At 36.1% G+C, this 26,540-nt stretch overlaps 1 protein-coding gene across 1 annotated transcript in view; it reads right to left on the minus strand.

The window, feature by feature from the left end:
* LOC122633821 (suppressor of lurcher protein 1) overlaps nt 1–26,540 on the minus strand; it is a 277,955-nt gene that overhangs the window by 118,213 nt on the left and 133,202 nt on the right. The window lies entirely within an intron of this gene.

The following is a 26,540-nucleotide window of genomic DNA, read 5'->3' on the forward strand; positions in this document are numbered from 1 at the left end:
GAGAGAGAGAGAGAGAAATAAAGAGAGATACAGAGGTCATACCACGATAAATCCAGTGTTCTGCGAACAGTCGAACCGACCATAAATCGGAATTGTGTTACTATGCAGTTTCTTCTCTCTCTCTCTCTCTCTCTTTCTCCCTTCTTCCTTCTACATATATCGTATGTTTAACATCTATTCTCGTTAGTTTATATAAACCAATCGACATGTATATTTACGACGTTTGCTGATCATAATCCTCGTTTCTATACTTTTAAAAAGCAGAAGTTTAATTAGATGAACGCTTATATTAATAGAATTTGGAAGAAGTTCAAACTGTTATCGTGCATTCTATCTTATCGCGAGATTTAGCAAATCTCTGTCCTTTTCTTTCTTTCTCTTTCTTTCTCTTTTTCTTGCTAAGAAAATCACCGATCAATCGATAAAGAAATGCCGTTAATCTTATTTTATTATTATGGGTCGATAAATGATGAGAGGGAATGGAGAAGATCGAGCTCTTGAAATTTTATCGAGCGAGTTTGCTCCGTAGTAGTAGTAAGGACGAAATCGAGAAAATTCGAACTAGGAAAAATAAAAGTGAGACGATGTTATATCCATTCGCATTGGATAAAACGACGTGAGAAAAGGTTAGATATCCTTCGAGAATAAGTTTCTTGAGTGGCGAAGATATTAGCCTCGGAATGGCCATGCAAAAGTTGCCTTACTCTCGTTCGGCAAAGATACTCTCTATCTTTCTCTCTATCTCTCTCTCTCTCCCTCTCTCTCTCTCTCTCTCTCGAGAAAAAAAAATAAATATAACGCCATTAGCCACTGCTCGAAATGCAGTTTACATTTACGTTTGAGTTTATATTAGCCCGAGCATAAACTAAACTCTCGACGTTACTCTACGGAACGTTGAATGCACACCACTTAGAACTTGATTTAGGTACTACTTGCTACTAACTCTAATCTACCTTACACACACACACACACACACACACACATATACACATGAGTGTCCTTCTTATTCATTTTCTACTCGATATTAAATGATTAGTTTCTTTTGTCTCTTTGTAAAAATACTGCACGTAAAAAAAAAAAAAACAGAAAGGAGAAAAAGATAGCTACGTTAAATTAGATTTTATAATTTATCCTATGATTTAAACTTGAACTTCAATACATATATATCTCCCTCTCTCTTTCTTTTTCTATTCCACGTGTCATCTAGAATTGAGAGAAAAAGAAGAAAAAGAAAAGAAAGAGAAAAAGTCCCCAAACCCGTGGGTAAGTATATCTCTCTTTGATCATTTTTTTTCTTTTCCCTTGAAAGAACTTCAGAGCTAGTTTTTCCACAGAGTTCAGTAAACCTCAAATACGAATTTCAAACGAGTCGAATCGAGCCACTTGACCTCTTACACTCCCTATCTCCCTATTTCCCTCTCTCTCTCTCTCCTTCTCTCCCTCTCTTTTTCTCTTTCTCGTATTCCCTCGTATCATCTCTGCTTCGTACTATTTAAGTGGTATAAAATAAAAATGAGGAAAAAAGAGAGAAGGAAAAAGAAAGAAAAAAAAGAAGAAAAAGAAAAAATAACGAAAAAAAATATAAAGTGACTAGACACGCGAGGATGCGTTCTATCGATCGATCCATCGAATAGCTTTCTCATCTTCTTAAATACGAAGGAGACTCTCGATGTGAGTTTCGTGATCGTTCGTTCGTTATAATCTACTTCTGGGATAGTCGACGAAGCGTGTCAATGCTCTCTCTCTCTCTCTCTCTCTCCCTATTCGATTCTCCGACTCCACTTGTCCCCCATATCGAACATCGATATCTGGAATCATAGAGCTACGAGGATGGATTCGCACGATTCGGCAATCAAGCACGAATCGTCCGTTCGCCGTTTTCGGAGTGTAAAATAAATTCGATTAGCTTCGCGAACGTTAGCCCGTGTCGGTACGTTGCACCGGACCACGTCGAATCTGTCACGATTGATAGCGAAGTACAATCCCTGTAGCGAGAACAAAACGGCTGTGTCACGCGGCTACAAAATGATTGATTACATCGTCCATACATTATTATTACGTGTCTCGTACACCTAACTAAAAGTGTTTCGTTTGGAACGTTAAAAACTACAAAATAATAAGATTATTTTACATTTGTCCTCGAAATTATTTCATTCAACGTCCACCCGTTATATATTTCCCATCGATAAAAGTTTGCACATGGAATGATAAAAAAAAAAAGAAGAGAAAAGAAACAAAATTAATCATTATAACTATACGTTTTATTTCGCGTAGAGATGATTATTGATCGATTATTAGATATTTTTTGATCATCTGATAAAAGAAAAAAAATATGATATATATATATTTATGTATATATAAGTATATGCCACTGTCGTACGCATTATTGTTATTACCTATGCCATAGCGTAGAAACGTAAAGGCGACATTATCAATGCTAGAAATGTAGGTCGCGAAATAAATAAGCATTAAGATCGAAGAATAAAGTACAGGGGAGCTCAAGAGCCAGGGGCTGAATCAGTAGAACAGGCCGTTATCGAGAATTCAAGTAAAGGCGAGCACGAAGCCACGAAACACTCCGTTGGAATAATTAATAAACGTTCCTGCTGTTTTCCTCTCTTTCCTTTCTTCCACTCTCTTTCGTAAGGGCACGCTCTCTTGCATGTCTTCGCGAGTCGCAGACAAATTACCTCGGGGAAATGTAATCCCACGTAAAGAGCGCGGTTAGAGAGGGAGGGAAAGAAAGAAGACGGCTTACACGAAGGGCACGTAGCATTACTATGCCGGGAAAGAGAGAGAAAGAGAAAGAGAAAGAGAAAGAGAAAGAAACAGAAATAAGATACAATGTTTAGTTACGAAATACGAGTGAGCAGATGAGAATGATGTTGTAAGAAATCAATTATAAAATAATAAAAGAAAGGACAAGAGAAAAAGTACAATTCAATTGATAAAGGTTCAAAAAATAATAATGAAAAATATTAAGATGATGATAATAATAATAATAATAATAATAATAATAATAATAATAATAATAATAATAATAATAATAATAAAAGTATAAGAAAGAGAAATAAGATGCAATGTTTAGTTACGAAATACAAATCAGTAGATAAGGATGATATTGTAAGAAATCAATTATAAAATAATAAAAGGAAGAGTAAGAGAGAAAGTATAATTCAATTGATATAGAAATTAAAAAAAAAAAAATAATAATAATAAAAAGAATTCAGATAAAAGAGAAGAAGGAAAATAACATTTGATCTTGCTATATTGCACGTTATCTCGTTTGATACAAACAACATAGCGATCGTCGAATTGTCGAAGGAAAAGGACGAGTCGAAGAAAAAGATATTTTCCAGTGTAAATTATTGCCAACCTTTTGGCACACCGTCAAGTCTCCAAAACTTAGCTCTTTCTCCGCTCTTTCTCCGCTCTCGAATCACTTTGCTAATTTCCTTTCGTTGGAACGCTACCTCACGATTCTACTACTACTATTACTATTACTATTACTCCTACCACTACTACTATTACTAGTTTTGCACGAACTACCGAAACAGGAATGATATGTGTTTTCGAAAATGACAGGAATAATGGCCGATATCGTATATCATAAAGGAAAAATAAGTATATTTCCTGTGCGATTTACTTTCTCCCTCAAAAGCTTCCTCTCTCTCTCTCTCTCTCTCTCTCTCTCTTTCTCTTTCTTTCTCTTTCTTTTTCTCTATTCATGATATTCTCACGTGTACTATATTCAAATAGTCGGATTAACCTGGATTTTTGTACTACTCGTATTTGAATTTCTCTTTCGGCTTTCCCGTATGCACTTTCTCGCCTTTCTATTGCCTCGTTACAGACGACTTTGTTTGTGGAATGAATTTCTACGCGTTAGCAAAAATACGAGAAATCTACCAAAAAGCTGAAAGAGAGGGAGAGAGAGAGAGAGAGAGGGAAAACGAGAGAGTGAGAGAAAACTTTTTATAATATTAAGTATTACGTTTAATTACACCAGATTCATAAAAATTACCAAATGCTAGCATGAATAGAGTCGTTTTTGATTTTCTCTCTTTCTCTCTCTCTCTCTCTCTCTCTCTCTCTCTCTCTTCTTTCTCTTTCTCTCTTTCTCTCTTTCCTCCTCCACTCTTATCTTCGTAAGATACTGTCTATTACAGGAAAAAAAATTAATTTTTATTCGGATACGAAACTTTCTGACGTGTTTGCGAAAAATTGCAAAAGAAGCGAAAGAATTAGTTTGAAATTTTAGTTTGTAGTAGAGAAAAAAAAGAAAGAAAAAAGAAAAAAAAAACAAAGATTGAACAAAAGAAAACAAAATGAGATATCGTTTTTAATATCGTTCGCAGAGAGGAAGGAAAATAATTTCCTTTGGAAACTTTTCGTTGAATAAATTAATATTTGAGAATATATATATATATATATATATATATATATATATATATACATGTATTTACAATATTTTTTTTAATTTCGAGCAACGTTGACCCTACTTTCGTAATAAGTTTGACTCGCTAATCAGTTAGTTTCGTATACGATCGACCAACTTGAAAATTATAATTAGAATAATTATTTGTTCCGCATTTCATTTGAATATTTTCCCGTCCGGAAGTGTTTGGAAAATAACTGAACATATTATCAACTCTTTGAAGCGAACGAGATTGCCAGTTGATTTTGATTTTACCTCCTTTCCTACGTAATTTACACGTAAAACTAATATCGAACGAAACACAGCACAGGTACAAAGCTGCTACGTGTCGAAATGTGCCGTAGCATATCGGATAAAATATTAGTGAAATTTCTCGATTAATATTGCTTCGAGCGTGATAACGAACTCGACGAGCCCGATGGGATTTTCGACGCTGATATTTGTATAATATTTTTTGTTTTCTTTTCTGTTTTTCCCTTTTTTCGTTTTTCTTTTTCCTCCTGTTTTCAGTTTTTCTTTCTTTCATCTCTTCCTCTTTCATTCTTTCCTTTCTTTCTTTTATCTTTTTCCTAATATTTTAATCACCGAATATAACTCGAGGTCGATTAGTCGCGAGAATCGCAACTGTTAACTTATTATTTATTTTCTGAGACATGTATACATCCTGAATAACAAGTTTTTCTCTCCTGGTGCATGGAAATAATTCGAAGAGTCGCAAGGGAGAGAACTTTTTCCATTGCAAACTGAGATTATTCTACCGCGAATATAATTAGCAAGCTTGTGGTATCTCGACTATCCGTAATTTTCCGCGGTCATTTTTAATTGACCGGACTGTTTCAGGAAGTTTACCGACTCATCCATTTTCACGCTCTTTTGTAATTTCCATCTTTTACATTCGAGAGAGAGAAAGAGAGAGAGAGAGAGAGAGAGAGAGAGAGAGAGAGAGAGAAATTCCTTTTTTCAAAGAAGAACAAACCAATAAACGTTCTTTAATGATATATTAATAATCACAAAATTCAAACCACACTTACACTCCTTTCCAGAAAAAAGGATAAGAAAAAAGGGAGAAGAAAAAAAGAAAGTAAGAAAAAATAAACTAACGAACGAACAAACAAACAAATAAACAAAAACAAAAAAAGAAAGATCTTGTGTGAAACAAAAAGAGAAAAAAATAGAAAAGGATAAAGAATACACATAAAGTTCACCGTAGCAATATCTTACGGGCGAACCGGAACAAACAGAATGAGAAAGCTCCTCCCTCTTTGTGCACCATAACCCGATCTCTTTATCGCGGAAAATATTCTTTAAACGTAGAAAATAAAACGGAAGTAAAAGTTCGGCTAGTGAATAGCGTTTGTCTGTAACACGACGAAGGGAGAAGAAGAGAGTCGAAGTTTTGGGATAAGGGTTGGAGTAAAAGATGTGGGTCGAAACGAAGGAAAACTGCGGCGAGTAAGAACCTTGTGTATTTGTGTGTGCATTTGTGTACGTGTATGTATATATGTATATATGTATGTATGTATGTGAAAGAGAAAGAGAAAAGGAGTAAGAAAGAAAGAAAGAGAAAGAGAGAGAGAGAGAGAGAGAGAGAGATGTTTGTGTAATAGTGGCCGTCTTTGGAATGAAACGATTCAGACAACAACGAAGTAGTACGACTGTTTGAAAGTGGATAGGTAAGTAGATACGGGCTCGTTGCGTCAGACGGTTAGCTAGGTAAGTGGCTACATACTTGTATATTCCAAACTAGAAATGGATATAAGAAAGAATGGATATAAGGAACATATTTGAAAAAAGAAGAGTGAGAGAGAGAAAGAGAGAGAGAGTGAAAGTGAGAAAAAGACAGAGAAGAGGGGAGAGAGAGAGAGAGAGAGAGAGAGAGAGAGAGAGAACTGTCGTAAAAAATTAATAAATTAATTAATTACGATTATTTCTTTCATTGAATGTTCAATCAATTGAATTGATAAAACTTTCGACGATAAAACTTGTAATATTCTAATATGACTCTAATAATATAAATATAAACATCGATTGAAACAGATAATTTGATTGATATTCGAATTGAAGTTTATTCATATTAAATGTAATATTAAAGATACATAGATAAGTAGACAGACAGATAAATACACAGATAGATACATAGGTGAATATATATATATATATATATATATATATATATGTATATATATAGAGAGAGAGAGAGAGAGAGACGAGATTTCGATAGGTATAGAATATAAGGCAATTAAACGGGATACCTACAGTCTCTGTTTACAGTCTCAAGCCCAGTTGGCTTGCCGATCTACCCTACAGATTACCATGAGGATATGCGTCGACTCTGAGTACCAGTTAACACCAAGGATATGTGTATCCTTGCTCTGACTCTCACGCATCGCGTCGATATTAGTTCGCCTAACGATCTAACATAGTTATGTGCTAACTGTTTTGACGAGTTGCACAACATGAAAGATAAAGAGAGAGAGAGAGACAGAGAGACAGAGACAGAGACAGAAACAGAGACAGAGATAGAGACAGAGACAGAAATAGAGATAAAGAGAGAAAGAGATATATATAGAGAGAGAGGGGGGGAGGGGGGAAAGAGAAAGGGAGAACGCATGGATAATTTCGAGAGTACGACGTTGAAGGTTTCTGATTAAAGTGAAAATTCCGAGAAACCCGTTGTCACGGAAAATTCGTGAAACTGACAAGCGTTTCTCTATTTCACTCCCTTACACAATCCGTTTATTTTAGAGAAATAGAAAATTTTCCATGAACTCTCACTGTTTTCTAAAAATTTCTAACGTTGGTCCCATTGATATTCGATTCTTAAAAAAATCGCATTTAAAAAGAGAATATTTCGTTCTCTGAAAAGTAACCGCAACAAAGTAGATTGTTCCTTTTAAATTTCGAAGAAATCATTTACGTCGTTTACTTAGGTATTAACGAAATAACGAGATAGCGAAGGAGAAAAGAAAAAGGGATGAAAAAAAGGAAGAAAGAGAAAAGAAAAAAAAAAAGATCGAACAGAAACGAAAGGATAGATGATGATAAAACGCGTTGATAGTTCGAATAATTCATTATTTGAGACAAATGTTAATTAACCCGATGAAATATCGTGATATTGTTAATAAAATATAACATTAATAGATTTAATCAACACATATTTTCACAGTTGATCGATTAGCAACAGTCAGACGCACGAACGAACGAACGAACGAACGAACGAACGAATCGAATGAACTTATCGAACGACCGAACGAACAAACAAGAGGAAGAGTTGGTTGATTCGATGATTTTCTCGTAAGGAAGACTTAGGAGTTAGAGAAGAGACTTTGTTAGAGAGGTGGGAGAAGATTAACCAAGGACCATGTTGTCGTCCGGATGCGGTTAACATGCCGTGCCTGTGGGCACGCACGTCCATCCCAACTTGCTTGGTCGAGCAAAAGATAGAGAGCGAGAGGGAGAGAGAAAGAGAGAGAGATATTCATACTAGCTTTGTCTCGAGAAAGGACGAGCCTCCAGTAAGGTCAGGCGCGAGAACTTGAAAGGCTCTTAATTACATTGCGAAATTAACTTCATAAAACAGTGTGCTTGGTTTGCATCAGTACACTCAACTAGTGCCCGAGGATATGACTCAAAGAGAAGTCTCATACTTTATGGCTACCTAGAGCTAGATGACTCTTGCAACGTCGGACTCTTTTCGTTAATAGAAAACAAAAAAGAAAAGAAAAAGAAATACAAGAAAAGAGCAAAAAAAGAAAGACAAGAAAATAGAAAAATAAAAATAAGAAAAAGGAAAGAGAAAACATTGACTTTCTATTTGATGCGAACTACCCTTTTCTTTCCCTTTTCTTTCTTTATAAACGTAATGAAACTTTGACTATGTATATCGTGAAATTCTTAATGATAAACGTTCTGAAAATTTGTTCGTCAATATATAATGATATCTTTGTAGATTTTAAATTGCCCTAATCACTGTTATCTATATATAACAAGTTTCTAATATCGTGGAGTTATCCAAAAATGTATTATTGTATATGAAACAAGTAAATTTTTCAATAAAAAGAAATCTCATTGATTAACGTCTCGTTAATTATTATGGTATAAAACGTGGAAGGTTCTGTTCTCTTAGCTCACTACTTTGTTTTGTTATCAAGTTTGTTATCTCCTGTCTCTGTTATTTTGCTACGATAGGGTTAAGTAGGAGTAAAAAGAAAGATTGCATTTCAATCAAAGACCGATAACTAATTAAGAAGAAAGTTTAGAGAAAATCATCAGGGCAGTGGTTCGATGAATTCCACGGTATAAACGAGCCGATAATACCGAGTTATGTATGGTATTCGGCTTTTAAACAAGCTAATGCGCTAGCAGAGAATTCGCTTGGAATTTAATCAACCTCTGATCCATCTTGTTCGATGACACCGTTCTCCGACTCATATTTAATTCTGACACCGGCGATGGATCATATTTAATTCGATTAAAAATTAACCAACGTACTATTGATACATTTCCAATTGATCTTAGAAAGAAAAAACAACAGAAAAAGAAAACAAATCTAATTAGATTGATTAAGATCATCAATATTAAAAATAAATGATTGATCGTCATCGATATTTCGAAAGAAAAAGAAAAAAAGAGATAAAATACGTAATTGCAAGAACGACGATGATCAAGTTTTGTTTAAATTCTCTTTTAATAGCGATAATACATATCGAACAATTTCTTACAACGGGAAAATAATAATACAAGGCTTCTCTATTATTCGTCGCGTGAAAATGTCCTCACGTTCGTTTTATTACCCCCTTAACATAGAGATTTTTCCATCGACGAGGAACTTTAATTTCACGCGTATTTAATAGCGTGAACTCGTACCTTTCCCCTGTCGTTTTCTAGAAACGCAACCTACAAAGGAGACGCAATTTATTCCACAGGGATCTGGAGCAACGTGTACTTCCCGGAAGCTGCTTGAACACTATTACTACGTATACTACTACGTATACTACTACGTCTATTACGACTACGACGAAAACGACGACGACGACGACGACGACGACGACGACGACGACGACGGCGGCGGGGATGGAAAGAAGAAATTACGACTTTTAACTAGGCTGATCTTCCGAGACGACGCTGGACGCTCGAAAAGCAAAACGTTTCTAGCAAGTACAAGATGAAGTACTCCTCCTTCTCCTCCTCCTATTCGTTTTTTTCCTCCTCCTCCTCCCTTCACCACCTCTTCTTCCACTCATCTTTCATGAAAAGTACAAACTTTTAAACGAGGAGAGACGCAACGTGCTTTCATTTACAGCGTGATTCTCTGGGCAAAAATTTTCTCTCCTGCGAAAATTTTTTTACAAATTTATATACGTATTATTAGAAAGAAAAAAAAAAATATATATATATATATACATATATATAAAGTAACGAACCAAAGGAGAAAGAACTTCGATCTAAAAGATATTAAGAATTCTTCTTTCCCCGTTCGATCTTTCTTTATATTATATATCTTTCAAGTTCTTTGCTTTTAACAAGGTGATTAATTATGAATAAGAAGAATTACACTCCATTTTCGTATGGTTGGACATGGAAGAAAGTTTGAAATGTTTCTTTATGGGAACATAATTATTATCGAAATCGTTCAGTTCGATAACTGTCGATAATAATCATTTTTTAATTAAGAAATGCGAATATTTTTTAGAAAGCTGAAATCGAGCACTATTTTAATATTTTACTTAAAAAAAAAATATATATATATATATTTAATAATCACATTCTTCTTTTAAATAAAGATTTTCCATGAGAATGATATTATTTATCTTTTCATCCACTTTTTTATTTCCCTTTTCTCTCCCTCTCTTTCTTCGCTATTTCTCGCTAAATTAGAAATAAATATGATGAATAAATAAAAGGAAGATTGTAACCGTGCAGTGGACGAACGACGGTAATTAGAAAAGAAAATAGTGAGTTTAATAAACCGAGTGCAAAAGATAAGAAAGAAGATCCAACGTTGCTGGTCCACGTCATAAAGGTAACTCTTTCTACCTTTTCAATCCTTCGTGGTAGAAACAAAGGACCATGAGAGACCGCGTACAAGAAGAAGGAGGGAAAACAAGAAGGATTATGGGTCACATGGCTTCGCGGTGACTCTCTTCCGTTAAAATTATTACTCCTCGTATATCGTCGTACCAGTCGCATTCTGGTTACCTGCATTGCTTTTACCTCGTCTTGTTTTTAGTTTTTTTTTTTTTGTTCCTTCCAATCTACTTATACTCGTAATACTCTCTTAAAATAACTTTCAGAAAAATGTTCATAGTTTTTTCTTTCTTATTTTTTTTCTCCTTTTTATAGATATAAATACACATTAAATCCGAAGTAAAAAAGATAATAATAATTTTTAGTAATTATAAAGATTCTGAAATTGATTAATAAAAAATGATGGAGCGTTAAAAGAGAAGAGAGAGAGAGAGAGAGAGAGAGAGAGAGAGAAAGAATTTCGAAATATCAACGAACAATATCTTTTACAACTTTCTTGCAAAACCTTTTTTTTCTTTTGCTTTTCTTTTCTTTTCTTATCTTTTCTTTTCTTTTCTTCATTCTCGTCTTACAAACTTCTCAAAGGAGCTGTAAGAGGCAAAGTATAAGACCACGTCAATAAAGAAATATTACAACATTCCACTTTGTACAACGGACCTTATGAGATTATTATGTCTCTATCTCATTCTCCTTTTCTTTCTCTCTTTCTCTCTCTCTCTCTCTCTCTCTCTCTCTTTCTTTCCGTCTTCCTTTGTGAAGAGAATGGAAAATTACAGTTTGAAAGTGCTAAATAGTTTATATTTCGATGAATGATTAATTTCTTAGATTGTAGAAAATAACTAGAAGAATTTCTTCAAAATAGTTGTCTGGCTTGATAATCAAGAATATTATTTTAATATTTTCCATTTTCGTAAGTGACAACCAAGATAGAAAGTGCACGAGTAGAAGAGACTTTTTACTTTTTACTAGTATGCTATGCCGCACACGCCATAGTAGTTCTCTAGAGCAGAGAAAACTAGAACGTGTAAATAATAAATGAAGCACGGCCACTCGCTTGAGAACCGTTTAAAAACCTTGTACCACGAGAAAAAAGAAAAAGAGAAATAGAGAGAGAAAGAGATAGAAAGAGAAAGAGATAGAAAGAGAAAGAGAGAGAGAGAGAGAGAGAAGAGAGAAGAGGGGAGAGAGAAAGACTGGCCAAGGGTTTGTCCCTTTTCCGGTTGTAACAAGACGACCTCGACGAAAGCGAACGCATTTATACTTTATCAATTCCTGTCGTGGACACTTGCCCACTAACGAGCGTGTAAAATAAACTTGGCACTTTAAAAATAGAGTACTACAATTAATAAATCGCTTTTTGCTTTATGACTTCCTTGAGGAACATCATTAACCCTTTTGAATATATATGCTCGTTGGTTGAAACATGAGAAAAAAGAGAAAAAAAAAACCTATAAAAAATAATAATAATTATATACTGTAATTAGCGTTGGAAAATTAAAAAAAGAAAGAAAAAAAGAGAAAGAAAAATTTTTTAATAGTAACGAGAAGCTTCCAATTTTATAAAAAAAAAAAATCTTAAAAACTCTCTCTGTCTTATTTATATAACACACACACACACACACACATATATATATATATATAATTTTACGAGTTCTTAAAAAATATCTTCTTTAAAAAAATTACACACACCCACACAGACACGTACATAGACACACATATATATGTATATATATAAAAGTTGGGAAGATCAGCAAAAAGTTGTTAATCTTTCTGTTCGATAATCTTTCAGCATCGCAAGGATCACGACCGTTAGCTCTGATCGCTTTGTGCGAAGTTATTTCCTTCGGATAAAAAGGAGAAGTTGCCGATTGAAAAGGGGTTGGTCTAACATTACGAGGGTCTAAAGACGTATTTACGCGCTTCTTCGACGATCTTCTTGCCGTGCACGAGCGCAATTTCTCCGACTTCCCGCCTAGAAGCTTTCACGGATCATTTGTCCACTACCATATTAAACTTTTATCTATCGATCCATCATTTCTCTCTCTCTCTCTCTCTTTCTCTCTCTCTCTCTCTCTCTCTTTCTCTCGTTCGTTGGTTCGTTCGTTGGTTCGTTCGTTCCGTGCTCGATCGTACACGACCACAGAAAACGAAGAAAGTTACATAGATCACTGATGCCTTCTCCGACCACTACCTATTTACCACCGAGACCCTTCTCGATCTCTTTTTCAATCCCTATGCTACTTTATATCTTTCGTCGATGATATTACGTATCTTAATAACGTACATATTATTTTACAAAAGAAAATATTAATTATTTTTATTATTTTGTTCCCTCTTTTTTCTGTTTCTTTTTTATAGACATACAGATAAGAATTTCTTTCTCGCGAAAGAAAAAGAAAAGTAATTCCAAAGATCTTGTTTTCGATCCTCACGAGTTTCATTTTACGAATTTTAAAATATTATATATATATATATATGTTTACTTTTTTTTTCTTCTATGTTAAAATAGTTTAGCTCTGCTTTACATAATCTGAAAAATTACTTAGCTGAAGAAATTCGAAGATATTCTCGATTGTGTGCTCTCTCGAGCGAAATAAAACGTAGAAAGTCGGTCGAGCCAAAACGATTAGAAGTTTTCAAGTGGCGGACCACGTCGAGGTCGTAACACCGACGATTCTCCGATGTTCGAGGAATTCAAAGTTACGAGTACACGAGCGTAAGACGAGCGTGTAAACGGCGAGCGTACGGCGCCGATGAAAAGGACGAGAAAGCTCAGCTTTAAAAGCTACGGGGAGCTTGCTAGCAGCAAATAGTTAGAAAAGAGGAAGAGGAACAGGAACAGAGAGAGAGAGAGAGAGAGAGAAAGAGAGAGAGAAAGACAGAAAGAGAGAGAAAGAGAGAGAAAAGGAAAGAGAGAGGAAGAAAAAGAGAGACATTGCTGCTACTACCTTCTAGGAGTCTAAATGAGGAGTCATAATTTTCACTCTGGCGACGCGTCTCGCCACTGCGTCCCATAATCCCTTCTTCTCCTCTTCCCTTTCCCTTTTCCCTTCCCTTCTTCCTTCCTTCCTTCCTTCCTTCCTTCCTTCCTTCCTTCCTCCTTTCTTCCTTCTTCGAAAAGCTCCGTTTCTGAAACTCAGCGAGCTTGCAAAGAGTCGCTATCCTCTTTCTATCTCTATCTCTATCTCTATCTCTATCTCTTTCTCTTTCTCTTTCCGTTCATCGTCGACTTTCCAACTCGTCGACGATGCAAGTGCGGTTTCCGTGCTGCGTTATGACTTTGATCTACGTAGAACATAATCGAGTTTTACCAAGGATTTCCTTAATTCTTTTCACAACGTATCATCGTGGAAAATACACATTAGGAAACTTGATCGATCGTAAAAAGCTTATGAATTTTCTTTTCCACTTTCTTCTTATTTTTCTTTACTTTACTTTTATTTCTTTATTTTTTTTTTTTTTTTACTCCATTAATATCGAACCACGGGTTCGAATCGATTACAACGTTTAGAAAAATTTCGTCGATAATCTTACGTAGACACTGTTAATTTGATTGTACGAGAAAGGAAAAAAGGAGGAAAAACAAAATGGAAAAAAATAAATAATAAATAAAAAAGAAATAAATAATACACGTGCCAAGAAGAAACGATTAATAATCGAATCCAGTTACAAGTAAGAATCGAAGGGACTTTATTTGAAGGAAAAAAAAGGGGAAAAAAAGAAAAAGAAAAAAAAAAGAAAGAAAAGAAAGGAAGTCGAGAGAATCATTAACGAATTCTTCTGCATTCCTTACTCCTTCTTACATCCTGTTCTCTCTTTCGTAACTTTTACGAGACGAGTCTAGTCGCGTGCACCAGCAACCCGATACATCAACGCTCGGGACCACCACCTTTCGAGGGTTGCAGCAAATTTATAACTCCTACTTTCTCCTCCATCCTCCTTTTCCATCCTCCTCCTCTTTCACTTCCTTCTCTCGTCATTCGAACTCGTACCTCTTTACCCTCTTTTTCAACTTTTATCCGCTTCTTCCTGGCTCGGGCAACCTCCGAACACGAAACTTTATAATTTTATCGGCGAACGCACTCTTCGTCTCAGCATCCATCCATTAGTGCTAATTTACCGGCACTTTTAGTAAAGATCTCTTCTACTTATCCACGGTAGAAATAGAGAAAAAGAAAGAAAGAGAGAGAGAGAGAGAGAGAGAAAAGAAAAGAAAGTGTAAAGAATAAACAGTTAAAAAGAAAGGAAAGGACGAGGAAGAAAAAAAAAGAAAACAAGTAGTGATCTAGTCCGATCGTTTTCAGATTTTCTATCGAATGCAACGAGTCGACTGCGATTCTTCACTTTTACGAGTAGACTATTTTCTGAAACGTGCTAGGAGCTTAGAGAGAACGTAGCAAGAAAGACAAATACGGCAGTCGGCCCGTCGTAACTTTCCTTGCCAAACGTTTCTTTTCTCTTTCTTTCTTTCTCTCTCTCTCTCTCTCTCTCTCTCTCTCTCTCTCTCTCTCTCTCTCTCTCTCTCAACCTCGTTTTCCTACTTTCGAAGAAATTCTCTCAGCGCGAATCCTTTTTTTTTCTTCTTCTTCTACTACTTCTTTTTCTCTTTCTTCTTCCTCTTCTTCATTTTATTCTTCCTCCTCTCCGTCCCGAAAGATTCGGTACCCAAGCTCGTTCGTTTCTTCTCCCATCTCTATTTGGTGGAATGTCTCTTGTGGGTCAAAAGGTGAGCGTGTTTCACGAGAACGTTCACGCGTTATGCATGGCGGTAAGCATAGACCAGACAGAAGCTTTCCCGTTCCCGCAATCCGTCCTCGCCCTTTCGCTTTACCCTCTTGCTTTCCCACGAGTCATGAAAGTCTTATGACACCCTGCCGGAAGGTCCGTTACCTCGCAATTCCCGGCGCGAACTTCAATGAAAATGAGATATCCTTGTGCTTGAACCTAACGCATAGACCCGAATGTGCCTGGCTAATGTGACACGAGTCAACCGAAATTAATGCGACAGCTGGATGAATTAACTCTGTCCCTTTAATTATCTGTCGTATTTACATCTGTCTTTTCCGTAAAAAAAAAAAAAAAAAATTATTTGCACAATAAAACCGTACTATTATACGTCGTATATCTAATCTAATTAAGTAACGATTCAACGATAACAAGACAATATCCGATTATTATACATCTTGCAACTATTATACGTATATAACGATGATGATGATGACAAGAGATATATCATTTCGGATAATCCTTTCTCTTCTTTCATCGAGGCCTATTTCGTAAATACGTAAGTACGTATAGATATATATACATACGTACATATATACGTATATACATATGTGAGAATACATATAGGCCGTATAATTCCTATTGCCTTCCATTTTCTGTTCAACTCCCACCGCAACCTCGAGTCAGCCAGCCGCAAAATGTATCATCCCGCAGTTTGTACTTCCCGGTTAAATTAGATTTTATTGGACTGTTATCCATTCTACGTATCTCTAACCCTCCCTCCCTCCCTCCCTCCACCCACTCTTCTCCTCCCTATTCCCTTCACCGTCCCCGAAAGTAGTTTCGACCGAGGCAATCACGATCGCAGTTTTCTGCCAGAATTCGAGACTCGATTCCAACGAATTGCAGACAATGAACGGAACGAGCGTATTCCGGAATGTGTGGTCAATCCGTTTTCAAGATCGAATACAAGTGCCTAATCATTCCTGGTTTTACACCGAAGACCGAAAAACAATTTACTATAGCCGATTCGCTTTTATTCGAATACGGAGTCTATACGTCGAGGTACTAATCGTATCTCTGTTTCTCTTCCTCTCTCTTCCTTTTTTACTCTGTATCCTCTAATAGTGAAACTTGTTACCATGGGAGAACAATTCTAAACTGTCGGATAACGAAAAGTTCGATACACAACGCGCCAATTATATCTCCATCGACCACTAGGAAGCCCAAAAAAAGCTTCGTTTTCGTCAATCCGACATTTTCGTCGATCCGTAATTTCGTATCGTCGGGCTCGTTACGAGGGATTTAATGGAAACACAAAGCGACGATCGGTAGGACTCTTTTCTACGATAGCTCGTTAAAAAGTAGAAGATTAAAATAAAAAAAGGAATATAAAAAAGAGCAGGAAACATAAAAAAATATAAGAAAAAAAAAAAAAATAAACAGAAAAGAGAAAAAGAAATAATGATAAATCAACTTCGAGCGAGAGTCCCGTACAACGGGGAATTATGTTTCATTTTTTCCTTTTTGTTTTCCACCCTTCTCATTCTTCTTTTCTTTTCCTTCGAAAAAGAATTTTTTTCACTACGTTGTTGAACTTTTTATAAAGGAAAACGTTTCAACGTCAAGCTGGATATAGCCAAGGTTGAGAAGATGATAGGAAGAAGGAAAAAGAGCTATGTTAAAGCTACGCTATTCGCGAGGTAACTTTCTTCGATAGCTTCTAGTCGACGTAGACAAACTGATAGAACTTTGGTAAAAATGTGAGCAACGTCCTTCCGAGTCACGTTACCGTCTCTTTACGCGTACAAAAGACGATATCAAACCCTTGCCATGTGATAACGAACGTCCCGACGAGCCTAACGTCGTTTTACAACTTCTTACGAGGCATCCTACCGAATAAAGCACAAAAAGAAAACTCGCTAACAGCACGTTGCTTTTCCTTCCTAGAAAATTCCTCCTCCCGTACGGCGTTACTATACTAAAGCGAGAGTAGTCTAGCTAACGATAATTGCCGTCTCTTCGTCTTCTCTCTCTCCTAACGGAAGTCGTCGAAAAAACTGCTACGCTTTGGCATAGACCGACGAGACTTTTCGTCGGAGCCTGACTACGTAATAAAAAGTGGAACTTTTATTCCTTCACTTTTCATTCACTTTAACATTATTTTTCAATATCATTACATCTTCGTTGCTATATAAATTATTCTTTATTATTATTGAAATTCGTAAATCGTTTTTGAAATAACAAAAAAATTATTTTTGCAAAATGATTGTTATTTGTTATATTAACTGTCGCAGAGAAAGAATTTACTATTATCAATTTTCAATGTATTTTTCAAATTTATTAATTCATTATTAAATCGTGCTTTTATACTTTTTCAGTCGATTAAATTTCGACTTCAACAAGTAATAAAATAACAAATTCTGTCTAACAACACTAAGCCAAATTTCGTACCGTAGCCACACGTTGTAAAACCTAGTTCTCGAAAGATCTCGCTGATCAAAGTTTCGTGAGGGGAAACGTATCGCAGTTGCACGAAGTAACTTCCAGCGAAGCGTTACTTAATGGCAACCCACGAGTGGACGACCTGCTTGTGCCGTTCTACACAGTTCTTCCTGCGGAAGTTACTCTAAAACATTAATACGCGTTGCTTTGATTGTCCACCTATGTATGTACCCGAACCGCAATGCGTACAAAACTGCTAGAGAAGAAATCGAACGAGGCCCAAACCAATCCCATGAAATAATCATTTCTTTCTCTAATATTTACAAGAGAACAAAATCTCTAGGGTAAAACATCAGTCGGAATAATCCAAAACAGAGAATCCACCTACGTTTTCCTACTACCAAGATAGGAATATTTCATGTTTATTCGAAAATTTATTGAAGATTTACAAAGTTAAGCCGGACAGAGATAGATAGAGACAGAGAGAAAATAAGACGGACAGGTAGAGACAGAGAGACAGACAGACAGACAGAGAGAGAGAGAGAGAGAGAGAGAGAGAGAGAAAATTTTGAGAGACAGAAAAATTCAAATAACAGGTGTTTATTTTATATCCTATGTTACCTGATATTAAATAATAGATCAAGAGACGTTATTAAAGAGGAACGTTATCGATCGATTGACCTTATCGAAATTCTATTCGATTAATATTTTAATTAATATTTTCCAAGGTTAAGAACATATTTCATAGTGATATTATTGCACGTCTCTTGTCTTCCTTCCACAACAAAGGATATTCCTTAACCCAAGCAAGATTACATACCAGCACTCTGTTCAACGGTAACATGCTTTGAACATCGGAGAATACTCTAGCAGATGAACATAGTACTATGATATTATATATAGAGCAAATCATGCATATACTATGTGTAACGTCTAGGTCAAGTCGCAACATGTGGTAGGAGCTATCGGATTTAACCTTTAGATGGATTAATCATACAAATCCATGAATATAATTATTTTATATATCGTCTATAATTTCCACGACTGATAGATGAATAGATAGATGGATAAATAGATAGATAGAGAGGTATTTGTAATATGAGAAAATTTGTCGTTTATAAGAGAAGAAAAGGAATCGTCTCGTTCAAATACTTTGCGTTCAAATACTTATACGATTTAATGATCGCTTTTATCGTTAGACGTAAAGAAACGAAACGAATAGAAAAGAATAGAAAAGGAGATACCTAGACGACGAGGATTTCGCTAACAGCACGAAAATGTAAGTACGCTTTACAGAGAGAATCGATCGAATCCGAAAGACCAAAGCCAATATCTCATTCTCGCTTGTGGTCTATTAGATTTCCACGTTTTCTAGCTCACCGAGGTCACCGACTCTTTTCCTTCTTTTCCTTCGAGTAAAAGAGAGAAAGAGAGAAAGAGAGACTAACGTAAATCGCGACTCTTTCAACGTCAATCCATGAAAAGCACGCGAGATGGCCCTTATACGTTTCCGACATGCCGGACTCAGGTCTTCGTATCAAAGGAAATCGATAAATCTCAAATCGACGTGTTCTCCTCGAAGAAGAAAATCAGCTCGAACCGCACGATTTATCGATGTCCCGTATGATTTTCGCATCGACGCGATAAAGTCGATTCGGTGATGTTATAAAGGGAGAATCCAAGGGAGAATCATCCATGGGAGAGGGGGCAGAGATAGAGATAGAGATAGATAGAGAGATAGAGAGATAGATAGAGACAGAGTAACTCAGGAAGCTTTTGTAGCTAACATATTTTAAAGGTGAATCACTGAAAATCGAAATCTACGATATATTTTATGCATCTAAGAATAAGACTTTGATTTATTAATCCGATACGTACGAATAATAAGAGTCCAATCATTTTTTCGATAATAATGTTGTGGAAATAAAATATACGAGCTATTCTATATGACTCACGTTCTACGATTTCTTTTACCTATGGGTTTGCCCGGTAATATCCGACTTCCCGTCTACGTACTGGCATATTATGCCAGCTCAAGGAATAAATTTCTTCCTTCCTTCCTTCTTTCCTTCCTTCCTTCCTTCCCTTTATCGTTAACTATAACGTTAAGTTTCTTATACTGTGATAAAATACGGAGGACAGATATATGTATCTATTTTCGTAAGTTATCCATTCTTTGGATAACTTTAGATACGTTTCAAATATAGCGATAAACGATTGTTATAATTTGCAATTACTATTGTATCGATTGTTCGATGAAAATACGACGGGAATAATATGTTCAAAGTGTCGTCGATTCTTTTAAGATCTTTATCGAACTCGCTCCTATACACAAAGCTGCGTGTAATATATGCACGAAGAAAGAGAGAGATATAAATAGAATATGTTCGTAGAATTCGATTTCTATGATACTTGAATTAGATCAGAACGTAAACTAGGAATTTATGCTTTGAATCTATGTTGATATCGGAAATGTTATATATTATTCGATGCGATTCATTGTAACGATGAGCCTTCAACAACAAACAGTTTCACATACCTGTGCCAAGTAGATCTCTATGAAGCAATAGAAGGATAGAAAACTGGCCCGAGGCTCGCTTTTGGTTTGTCGATTGATAAGAGAAAACGTTATCAAAATTTCTTTCGTCAAAAGGAGACTCTATTAATTCTCTCTCTCTCTCTCTCTCCCTCTCTCTCTTTCTCTTTCTATCTAATATACAAAATATGTACATCCGAGTGCATAGTATTACGCGTGTACTCAAATACACCAATTAAAATACTACTAATCAGTAACTAATAAACGTAAATAAAGAATAAATAATAAATGTCTAATAAGTTTGAAATTTATACAACTTCTGAAATTTGTTCGAGTTTCTCGAACAAGAAGTTATTTAGAGAAAAAAGAAAAAAAAAAGGGAGAAATAAAAAAACCAAGCCGAAACAGGCTATGTAATTATTCGAGTTCGTTCGACAGTTCTTTCCTTCGTAATCATCGACAATTTATTCCACTCGATCGTTATATCGATAATCGCAGAGAACGTTATCCATAATCCCTTGCAATCGGGTCTCCTTCCTATCTATTTTAACGTTACAGTTATTTATTCACGAACTCCTTTCTCTCGTGTCTACCTATTTCTGTCTCTTGAGAAAAGAGATTACAGTTGGGCACGGTTTTCACAATAGATAGAGAGAAAAGAATAGAAACAAGTACAGGTTAGAAGACTCGTTCTTACTATCGATATCCGTTCGCTTTCTCTCTCTTTCTCTCTCTTTCTCTCTCTCTCTCTCATCCTCGAGTTTCAAGTATCTACCACTTGACGTTTACGTATTCTAACAATTACAATTCCCAACGTAATACTCTCTTTGTCTTCTCTGTTATTTCGGCGATGAATATTAAAAAATAACGAGAACGAAAAGAAAAAAAACGAAAAAGAAAGAAAAGAGGAAGAAAAAAAGAAACGAAAAATAATAAAAGAAAAAGAAAAATAAAGAAAAGTTTATCACGTAGAGATATTTCCTTTGGAAAACTTTTGACGAAGTATTTATCGAAGAAAATTCTCTTCGCACGATTATTACGTTTTGATAAATAAAACTTCTTTGAAAAAAAAAAGAAAAGAAAGAAGAGAAAACGAAATATATAAATGAAAGAAGAAGAAATAAAAGGGATATCACAAATACCTCGGATTAATGGTATAGTTTGTAAAAGATTGAGATATAAACGGACAGAGGACCGACGACAATGAAGAACACAAATAGCACGACATAGTGAAAAGTTCTCTTGGGGATTGAAACAAGGGTAAAGGGGAAAAGGCGAGTAGAATACTCGAGAAGCCGCGTGCAATTTCTGATGTAAACCTCTATCCACCATCGTACGAGAGAGAAATAGATAGATGGAGAGAGAAGAGAGAAGAGAGAAGAGAGAAGAGGAGAGAGAGAGAGAGAGAGAGAGAGAAAGAGAGAAAGCGAATACAAGCGTTTATGAGTGTTCCCTCACGATGGAGGTTGAGAAGCATAGTAACGCGCGCTTATTGTAGTTAAGCTTGAGCTTGAATACTCGGCCATTGTAATCCGAGAACGGTCGGTTGCTTCCGTAAGCTCCGGTTAGTTCCGTCGTTGGTGGCATTCGTTCCTTACAGACGGAACTCATAATTTCACATGTATAATGAATCTATCTCTGATTTCGTACAATCATTATACTCACGAATAATTACCTTCGAAACGTTACACAAAAATTTCGAATATTTTATTAACGAAGTCACAGCAATAGATCACAGAATAATTCAACGAAAAGTTGAATTCGCGATTTACAAAAAGAGAGAAGATAAAGAAAAAATAAATGAAAGAAAAAAAAAAAGAACAAGAAAAGAGGAAAAAGAAAAAAGAGAAAAAGGAAAGAAGCGAGATAGTGGTAATTTTCTGACTGTGGCATATACCGAGCGCCGATAATAGGTTTCTTGCAAACGACCCTTTCTAAGGTTGGTAAGTTCACGTTTATCAAGCTCGGTCGTTTCGTTTCGAGTGGATCATTCTGCATCCGACACGGATTACAAGGAGGCTAGGTTTATGACCGGGCATTATTACGATCAAACTTCAGTCTGTTCAGAAATGTCGACGGTATGCTGGCTAAAGCTTAAAGACTCGCATCATCATCGTCGAAAGATAACTATGCTCGTACGTTGTATTCATAGTAAGTACATACTTCAACAACGCGTTATACTTATGTTTGCCTTCGGGTGATGAGAGGAAACTTAACTCACTTCTCGCTTCTACGTCTCACGAACTTTGTTCCCTTTCCAGTCGAATCTTCTTCTTCTTCTTCTTCTTTAACCATCCTTCCTTTCTCTTTACTCCGCCCTTAGTCCAGGGACACGATGGTTTTGCACGGTCACGTACCATTACCTTCTCACTGCTTCTATAACTGAATCGACGACGATCCTATTCTCTCTCTCTCTGTCTTTCTCTCTCTCGTTTTCTCATTCTCTCGAATACTATTGCATATGGATATTCGATCATAGAGAGATTTCCTCTCTCACTTGATTTATGTACTCTTCTCTTCTCTCGAATACCTTCTAATGATCATGTAATCTGCCAACCATTAATCGAGAAACTACCCAACCTTCAGGGATGGCTCTTTCAAATCTTCCTTTTTCATTTTCTTTTGTTCTCTCTCTCTCTCTCTCTTTTTCTTTGTCTTTCATTTCTTATCTTTTCTTATTTTTTTATTTATGTTTTTGTTTTTTTACTTTTTTTCTTCCTTCTATTTCCCTTCTGTTCCGTTCTCGTTCTCCTCTCTCCTCTCTTCTCTTTTATTATTAGGTATTATTTTATTTTTCTAGAGAACAGCAAAGAGAAAGAAGAATTTGTAACTTTGTTTCAAGAGTGGAGGCAACTCGATCAAAGTATTTACCAAGCAAAGAGAGGATATTTCCGCTTGATTTTCTTTCACGTTTCTCTACCGACGAGTTACGAGGTACCAGCCCGTGTCTTACTTTCAATCGTGAGAATCTATCAATTCTCAATCCTCTTGAAATCGCGTCGTGTCGCTGCTCGGACGTAATAACGGGAAATGAAAAAAATTTACCGGCTACAAACGGCTTCGGATCTCGATGCAATAAAGGGTAGGATTTTTACGTTCCTTCGTTTGATACGAGAGTGAGAGAAGGAGAGAGAGAGAAGGAGAGAGAGAGAGAGAGAAAAGTCTCTTCTATTTCACAGAGAAAATGAACGTCCTTCTACCACGTTGAAAACTTAATGGCTGGAGTGCAATTTTTTGTGGAATTAGTTATGCACCCGTTACAATTGCTTTCATAATTCCCGTTTCCGTGCTTCCGTGCATTTTTACATAGTCAAAGATAGATAGAGAAAGGATTTTTATCATAAAAAAAAGAAAAAATAAAATAAAGGAAAAAGATAAAAAGAAAAAAGGGGAAGAATAATAAATGTCCTCTAAAGATTAATAGAATATCAAAGGGTACTTTCCTATAATTAATATACATAATACTACTATACGTAGGTGATGCGAAATGTTGAAATTCATTACGCGAAGGTGATAAGAAAACGCGTTATTTCTATTTACTTTTATCCATCATTATTCATCCAATCTCAATGTTTTCATTCCCCTTTCAATTGGTTTTTTAATTTTATTCGAGTTAATAGTATTATTGTATATTATGATTTCTCTTATCAAACAAGGATATTTCGAGAAAAATAATAGGACTCGATGCTACCTCATATAGATTCAGGTGAGTGAATATTTACAGTTTAGGAGAACGAACGGTCCTGTTGGTGCAACGAAATTTATAGCATATTCCCCTTTAACCTACGTTATATGCTATAGTAAACAGTAGTGTATATAAGAGTAACCATAAACTGATCTTGAATTTAGGGGCCAAAAGGAAGGACGAAAGGGTATTTCTCTTGCTATCACGTATTTCGTTTTATAAGGGAACGTGAGAAAATTGCAAAACTTGAGGACCAGGAACTTTCCTCATTCCATTTATCGGTGCAATTAATTTCTCCGATAATTACTTCATCGATATGACAGAGAAAGAGAACGAAGGTAAGGAGCAAAGAGGAAGATAATAAAAAAAAAGAAAAGAAAAAAAGAGAAAAAAAAAGAAAAGAAAAGTGAGCAAAAAAGAAAGAGAAAGGAAAAAAAAGGACGCTTTAAAAGTCCTCCTTGTTGTCTATCGAACGGCCTTGCAAACATCAAAAAAAAAAAAAAAGAAAAGAAAAAAAGGAGAGAAAAAAGAACAAACCTTGCTCGATCCACGTTCTTATCTTTACCCATCGATCTTTTTTAGTCTAGAAAGTAAAAAAAAAAGAAAGGAAAAAAAAAAGAAAAAAAAAAGAGATAACTAAATATAAACTCGAAGAAAAGATTGTAACCTTGACCTAACGATAAGGAGACCGGAGCGTGGTATCGATCGCGCTCTTGAAAAAAAAATTGTCTACGATAGAAAAATGTATAAGTATAGTGATAGGTTGCACTAATTAATTTTAAAAGCCGAGAAGGAGGCTATTCCATGGACGTGTTCGAATCAATAGGGAAAAGTTTAGCAAAGGTTGATTGAAGAGACCTCAAAAGGTGCTTTTCTTTCCTACCTCAATTCCTCCCTTCACTCCTTTCTCTCTCTCTCTCTCTCTCTCTCTCTCTCTCTCTCTTTCCTACGATGAATAATATTCCGAGAACAAGAAAACTTCATCATCGATTCGATCCCTCAGGGCCTACCTCATTCCTCTCCTCTCCTAGTTTTCTACGGGCCCCCTTTTTTTCGGTGGGAAACTTTTTGCTAAAGGAATATCAGGAAAATGCATCGGCTGGTGCAAACTTTATGTATCCAGCGTTGCAGGTGCACGGATAATTTAGAGCACTTACCGGGGAGTCTAGCGCATACGAAAGTAGGGTCGGCATATAAGAGCGTGTAGATACATCGTGTACCCGTGTTTTACGGTTAAACCTAAGTATCCATAGAAGAGGGTGGAAGGGAGGAACGTAGTTTGGAATGAGGAAAATAGAAAGAAGATAGAGAGATAAAGAGAGAGAGAGAGAGAGATGGACAGAGATGGACAGATAGACAGACAAACAGGACGAAACGAAAAACTGAAAAGAGATGTTGCAAAAGGGAATGAAAAAAGATGAACGAAGAGGGAAGAGTAGATGGGATAGAAAGGGACGTTCATTGGTACTACTAGTAGTAGCCAGCAGGACGTTCTCTGGTCTAGCTCACATTGAGTATATATATCTACAGGATTCTCTCCTCTCTGTTACTAAAGGCTCGATCCTATTGTATCTCGTCTCTCTCTCTCTCTCTCTCTCTCTCTCTCTCTCTCTCTCTCTCTCTGCCTCTCTTTCTCTTTCCCCAGCATACACACACACACAGGCAGACGACACATAGACACGCAGCCACGCAGCACACACCTCTTCACCGGCATTGTTACTTCCCGTTCTGTTGTTGTTCGCCCGTATTAGGAGATACATTTACATGAGTAAACACGCCCGTCTCCGGGTCCAGATACAAATTGAGATTAACGCCAGGTACCAACGCGAATATTCGAATTATTCGGCCGTGAGGATTAATTAAAGAGGATTAATAAACATGCGAGTCGTTTATGAAACTATATGACACATGTTCTTCTTTTATTTTTTTCTGATTCTTCTTCTTATTCTTCTTATTCTTTCATTTTTTTCTGTTTCTTTTTCTTTTAATTTTTTCCTTTCTTTCTTTCTTTCTTTCTTTCCTTCCTTCCTTCCTTCCTTCCTTCCTTCCTTCCTTCCTTTCCCCGTTTTCCCAAGAACGATCGATCGAACGAAAACTACTCTACGATAAAGAATTTCCTTTTCAAACGCTCTTCTCCAAGAGTAACTGGTATTCTCGTAGAAACTTCGTAGAGTCTATCGGTTAGACTCACGAAGAAAACTTATGCTCGTGTGTCTAACACTACTAAGAACGTGTTACCTGTCAACGCGCGCCGGATATTTATGTTCGATCTCCTATCCATAATCTTGGAATCTTATTTCGACGAGAAACGTATAAAATTTCTAAGAAGACGGTTAGCCTTTTCGATGCGAGAACGAAAAATATTCCCGTGGGTTCTATTCTTTGCCTTTATCCTTACGGGAAAACGATGTCTGATGCGATACGTTCCAAGGAAAATCATTAAACAGACATTGACACAATGTATTAAAATAATTTAGAATATAAGCTTTTGTTTTCCTTATCTTTTTTCTTCTCTCTCTCTCTCTCTCTCTCTCTCTCTCTCTCTCTCTCCCTCTCTCCCTCTCTCTAACACTCTCTCCATAAAATCGTGTCAAGGATGACCTTAATTATCGTTTTTCGATTTTCATTAACGATAGAAACATGACGTCAATGCTTTAATGAATTTTCTCAAAGGAAACTCCGCG

The sequence above is a fragment of the Vespula pensylvanica genome, chromosome 13 (genome assembly GCF_014466175.1).
Source record: "Vespula pensylvanica isolate Volc-1 chromosome 13, ASM1446617v1, whole genome shotgun sequence".
Lineage (NCBI taxonomy): Eukaryota > Metazoa > Arthropoda > Insecta > Hymenoptera > Vespidae > Vespula > Vespula pensylvanica.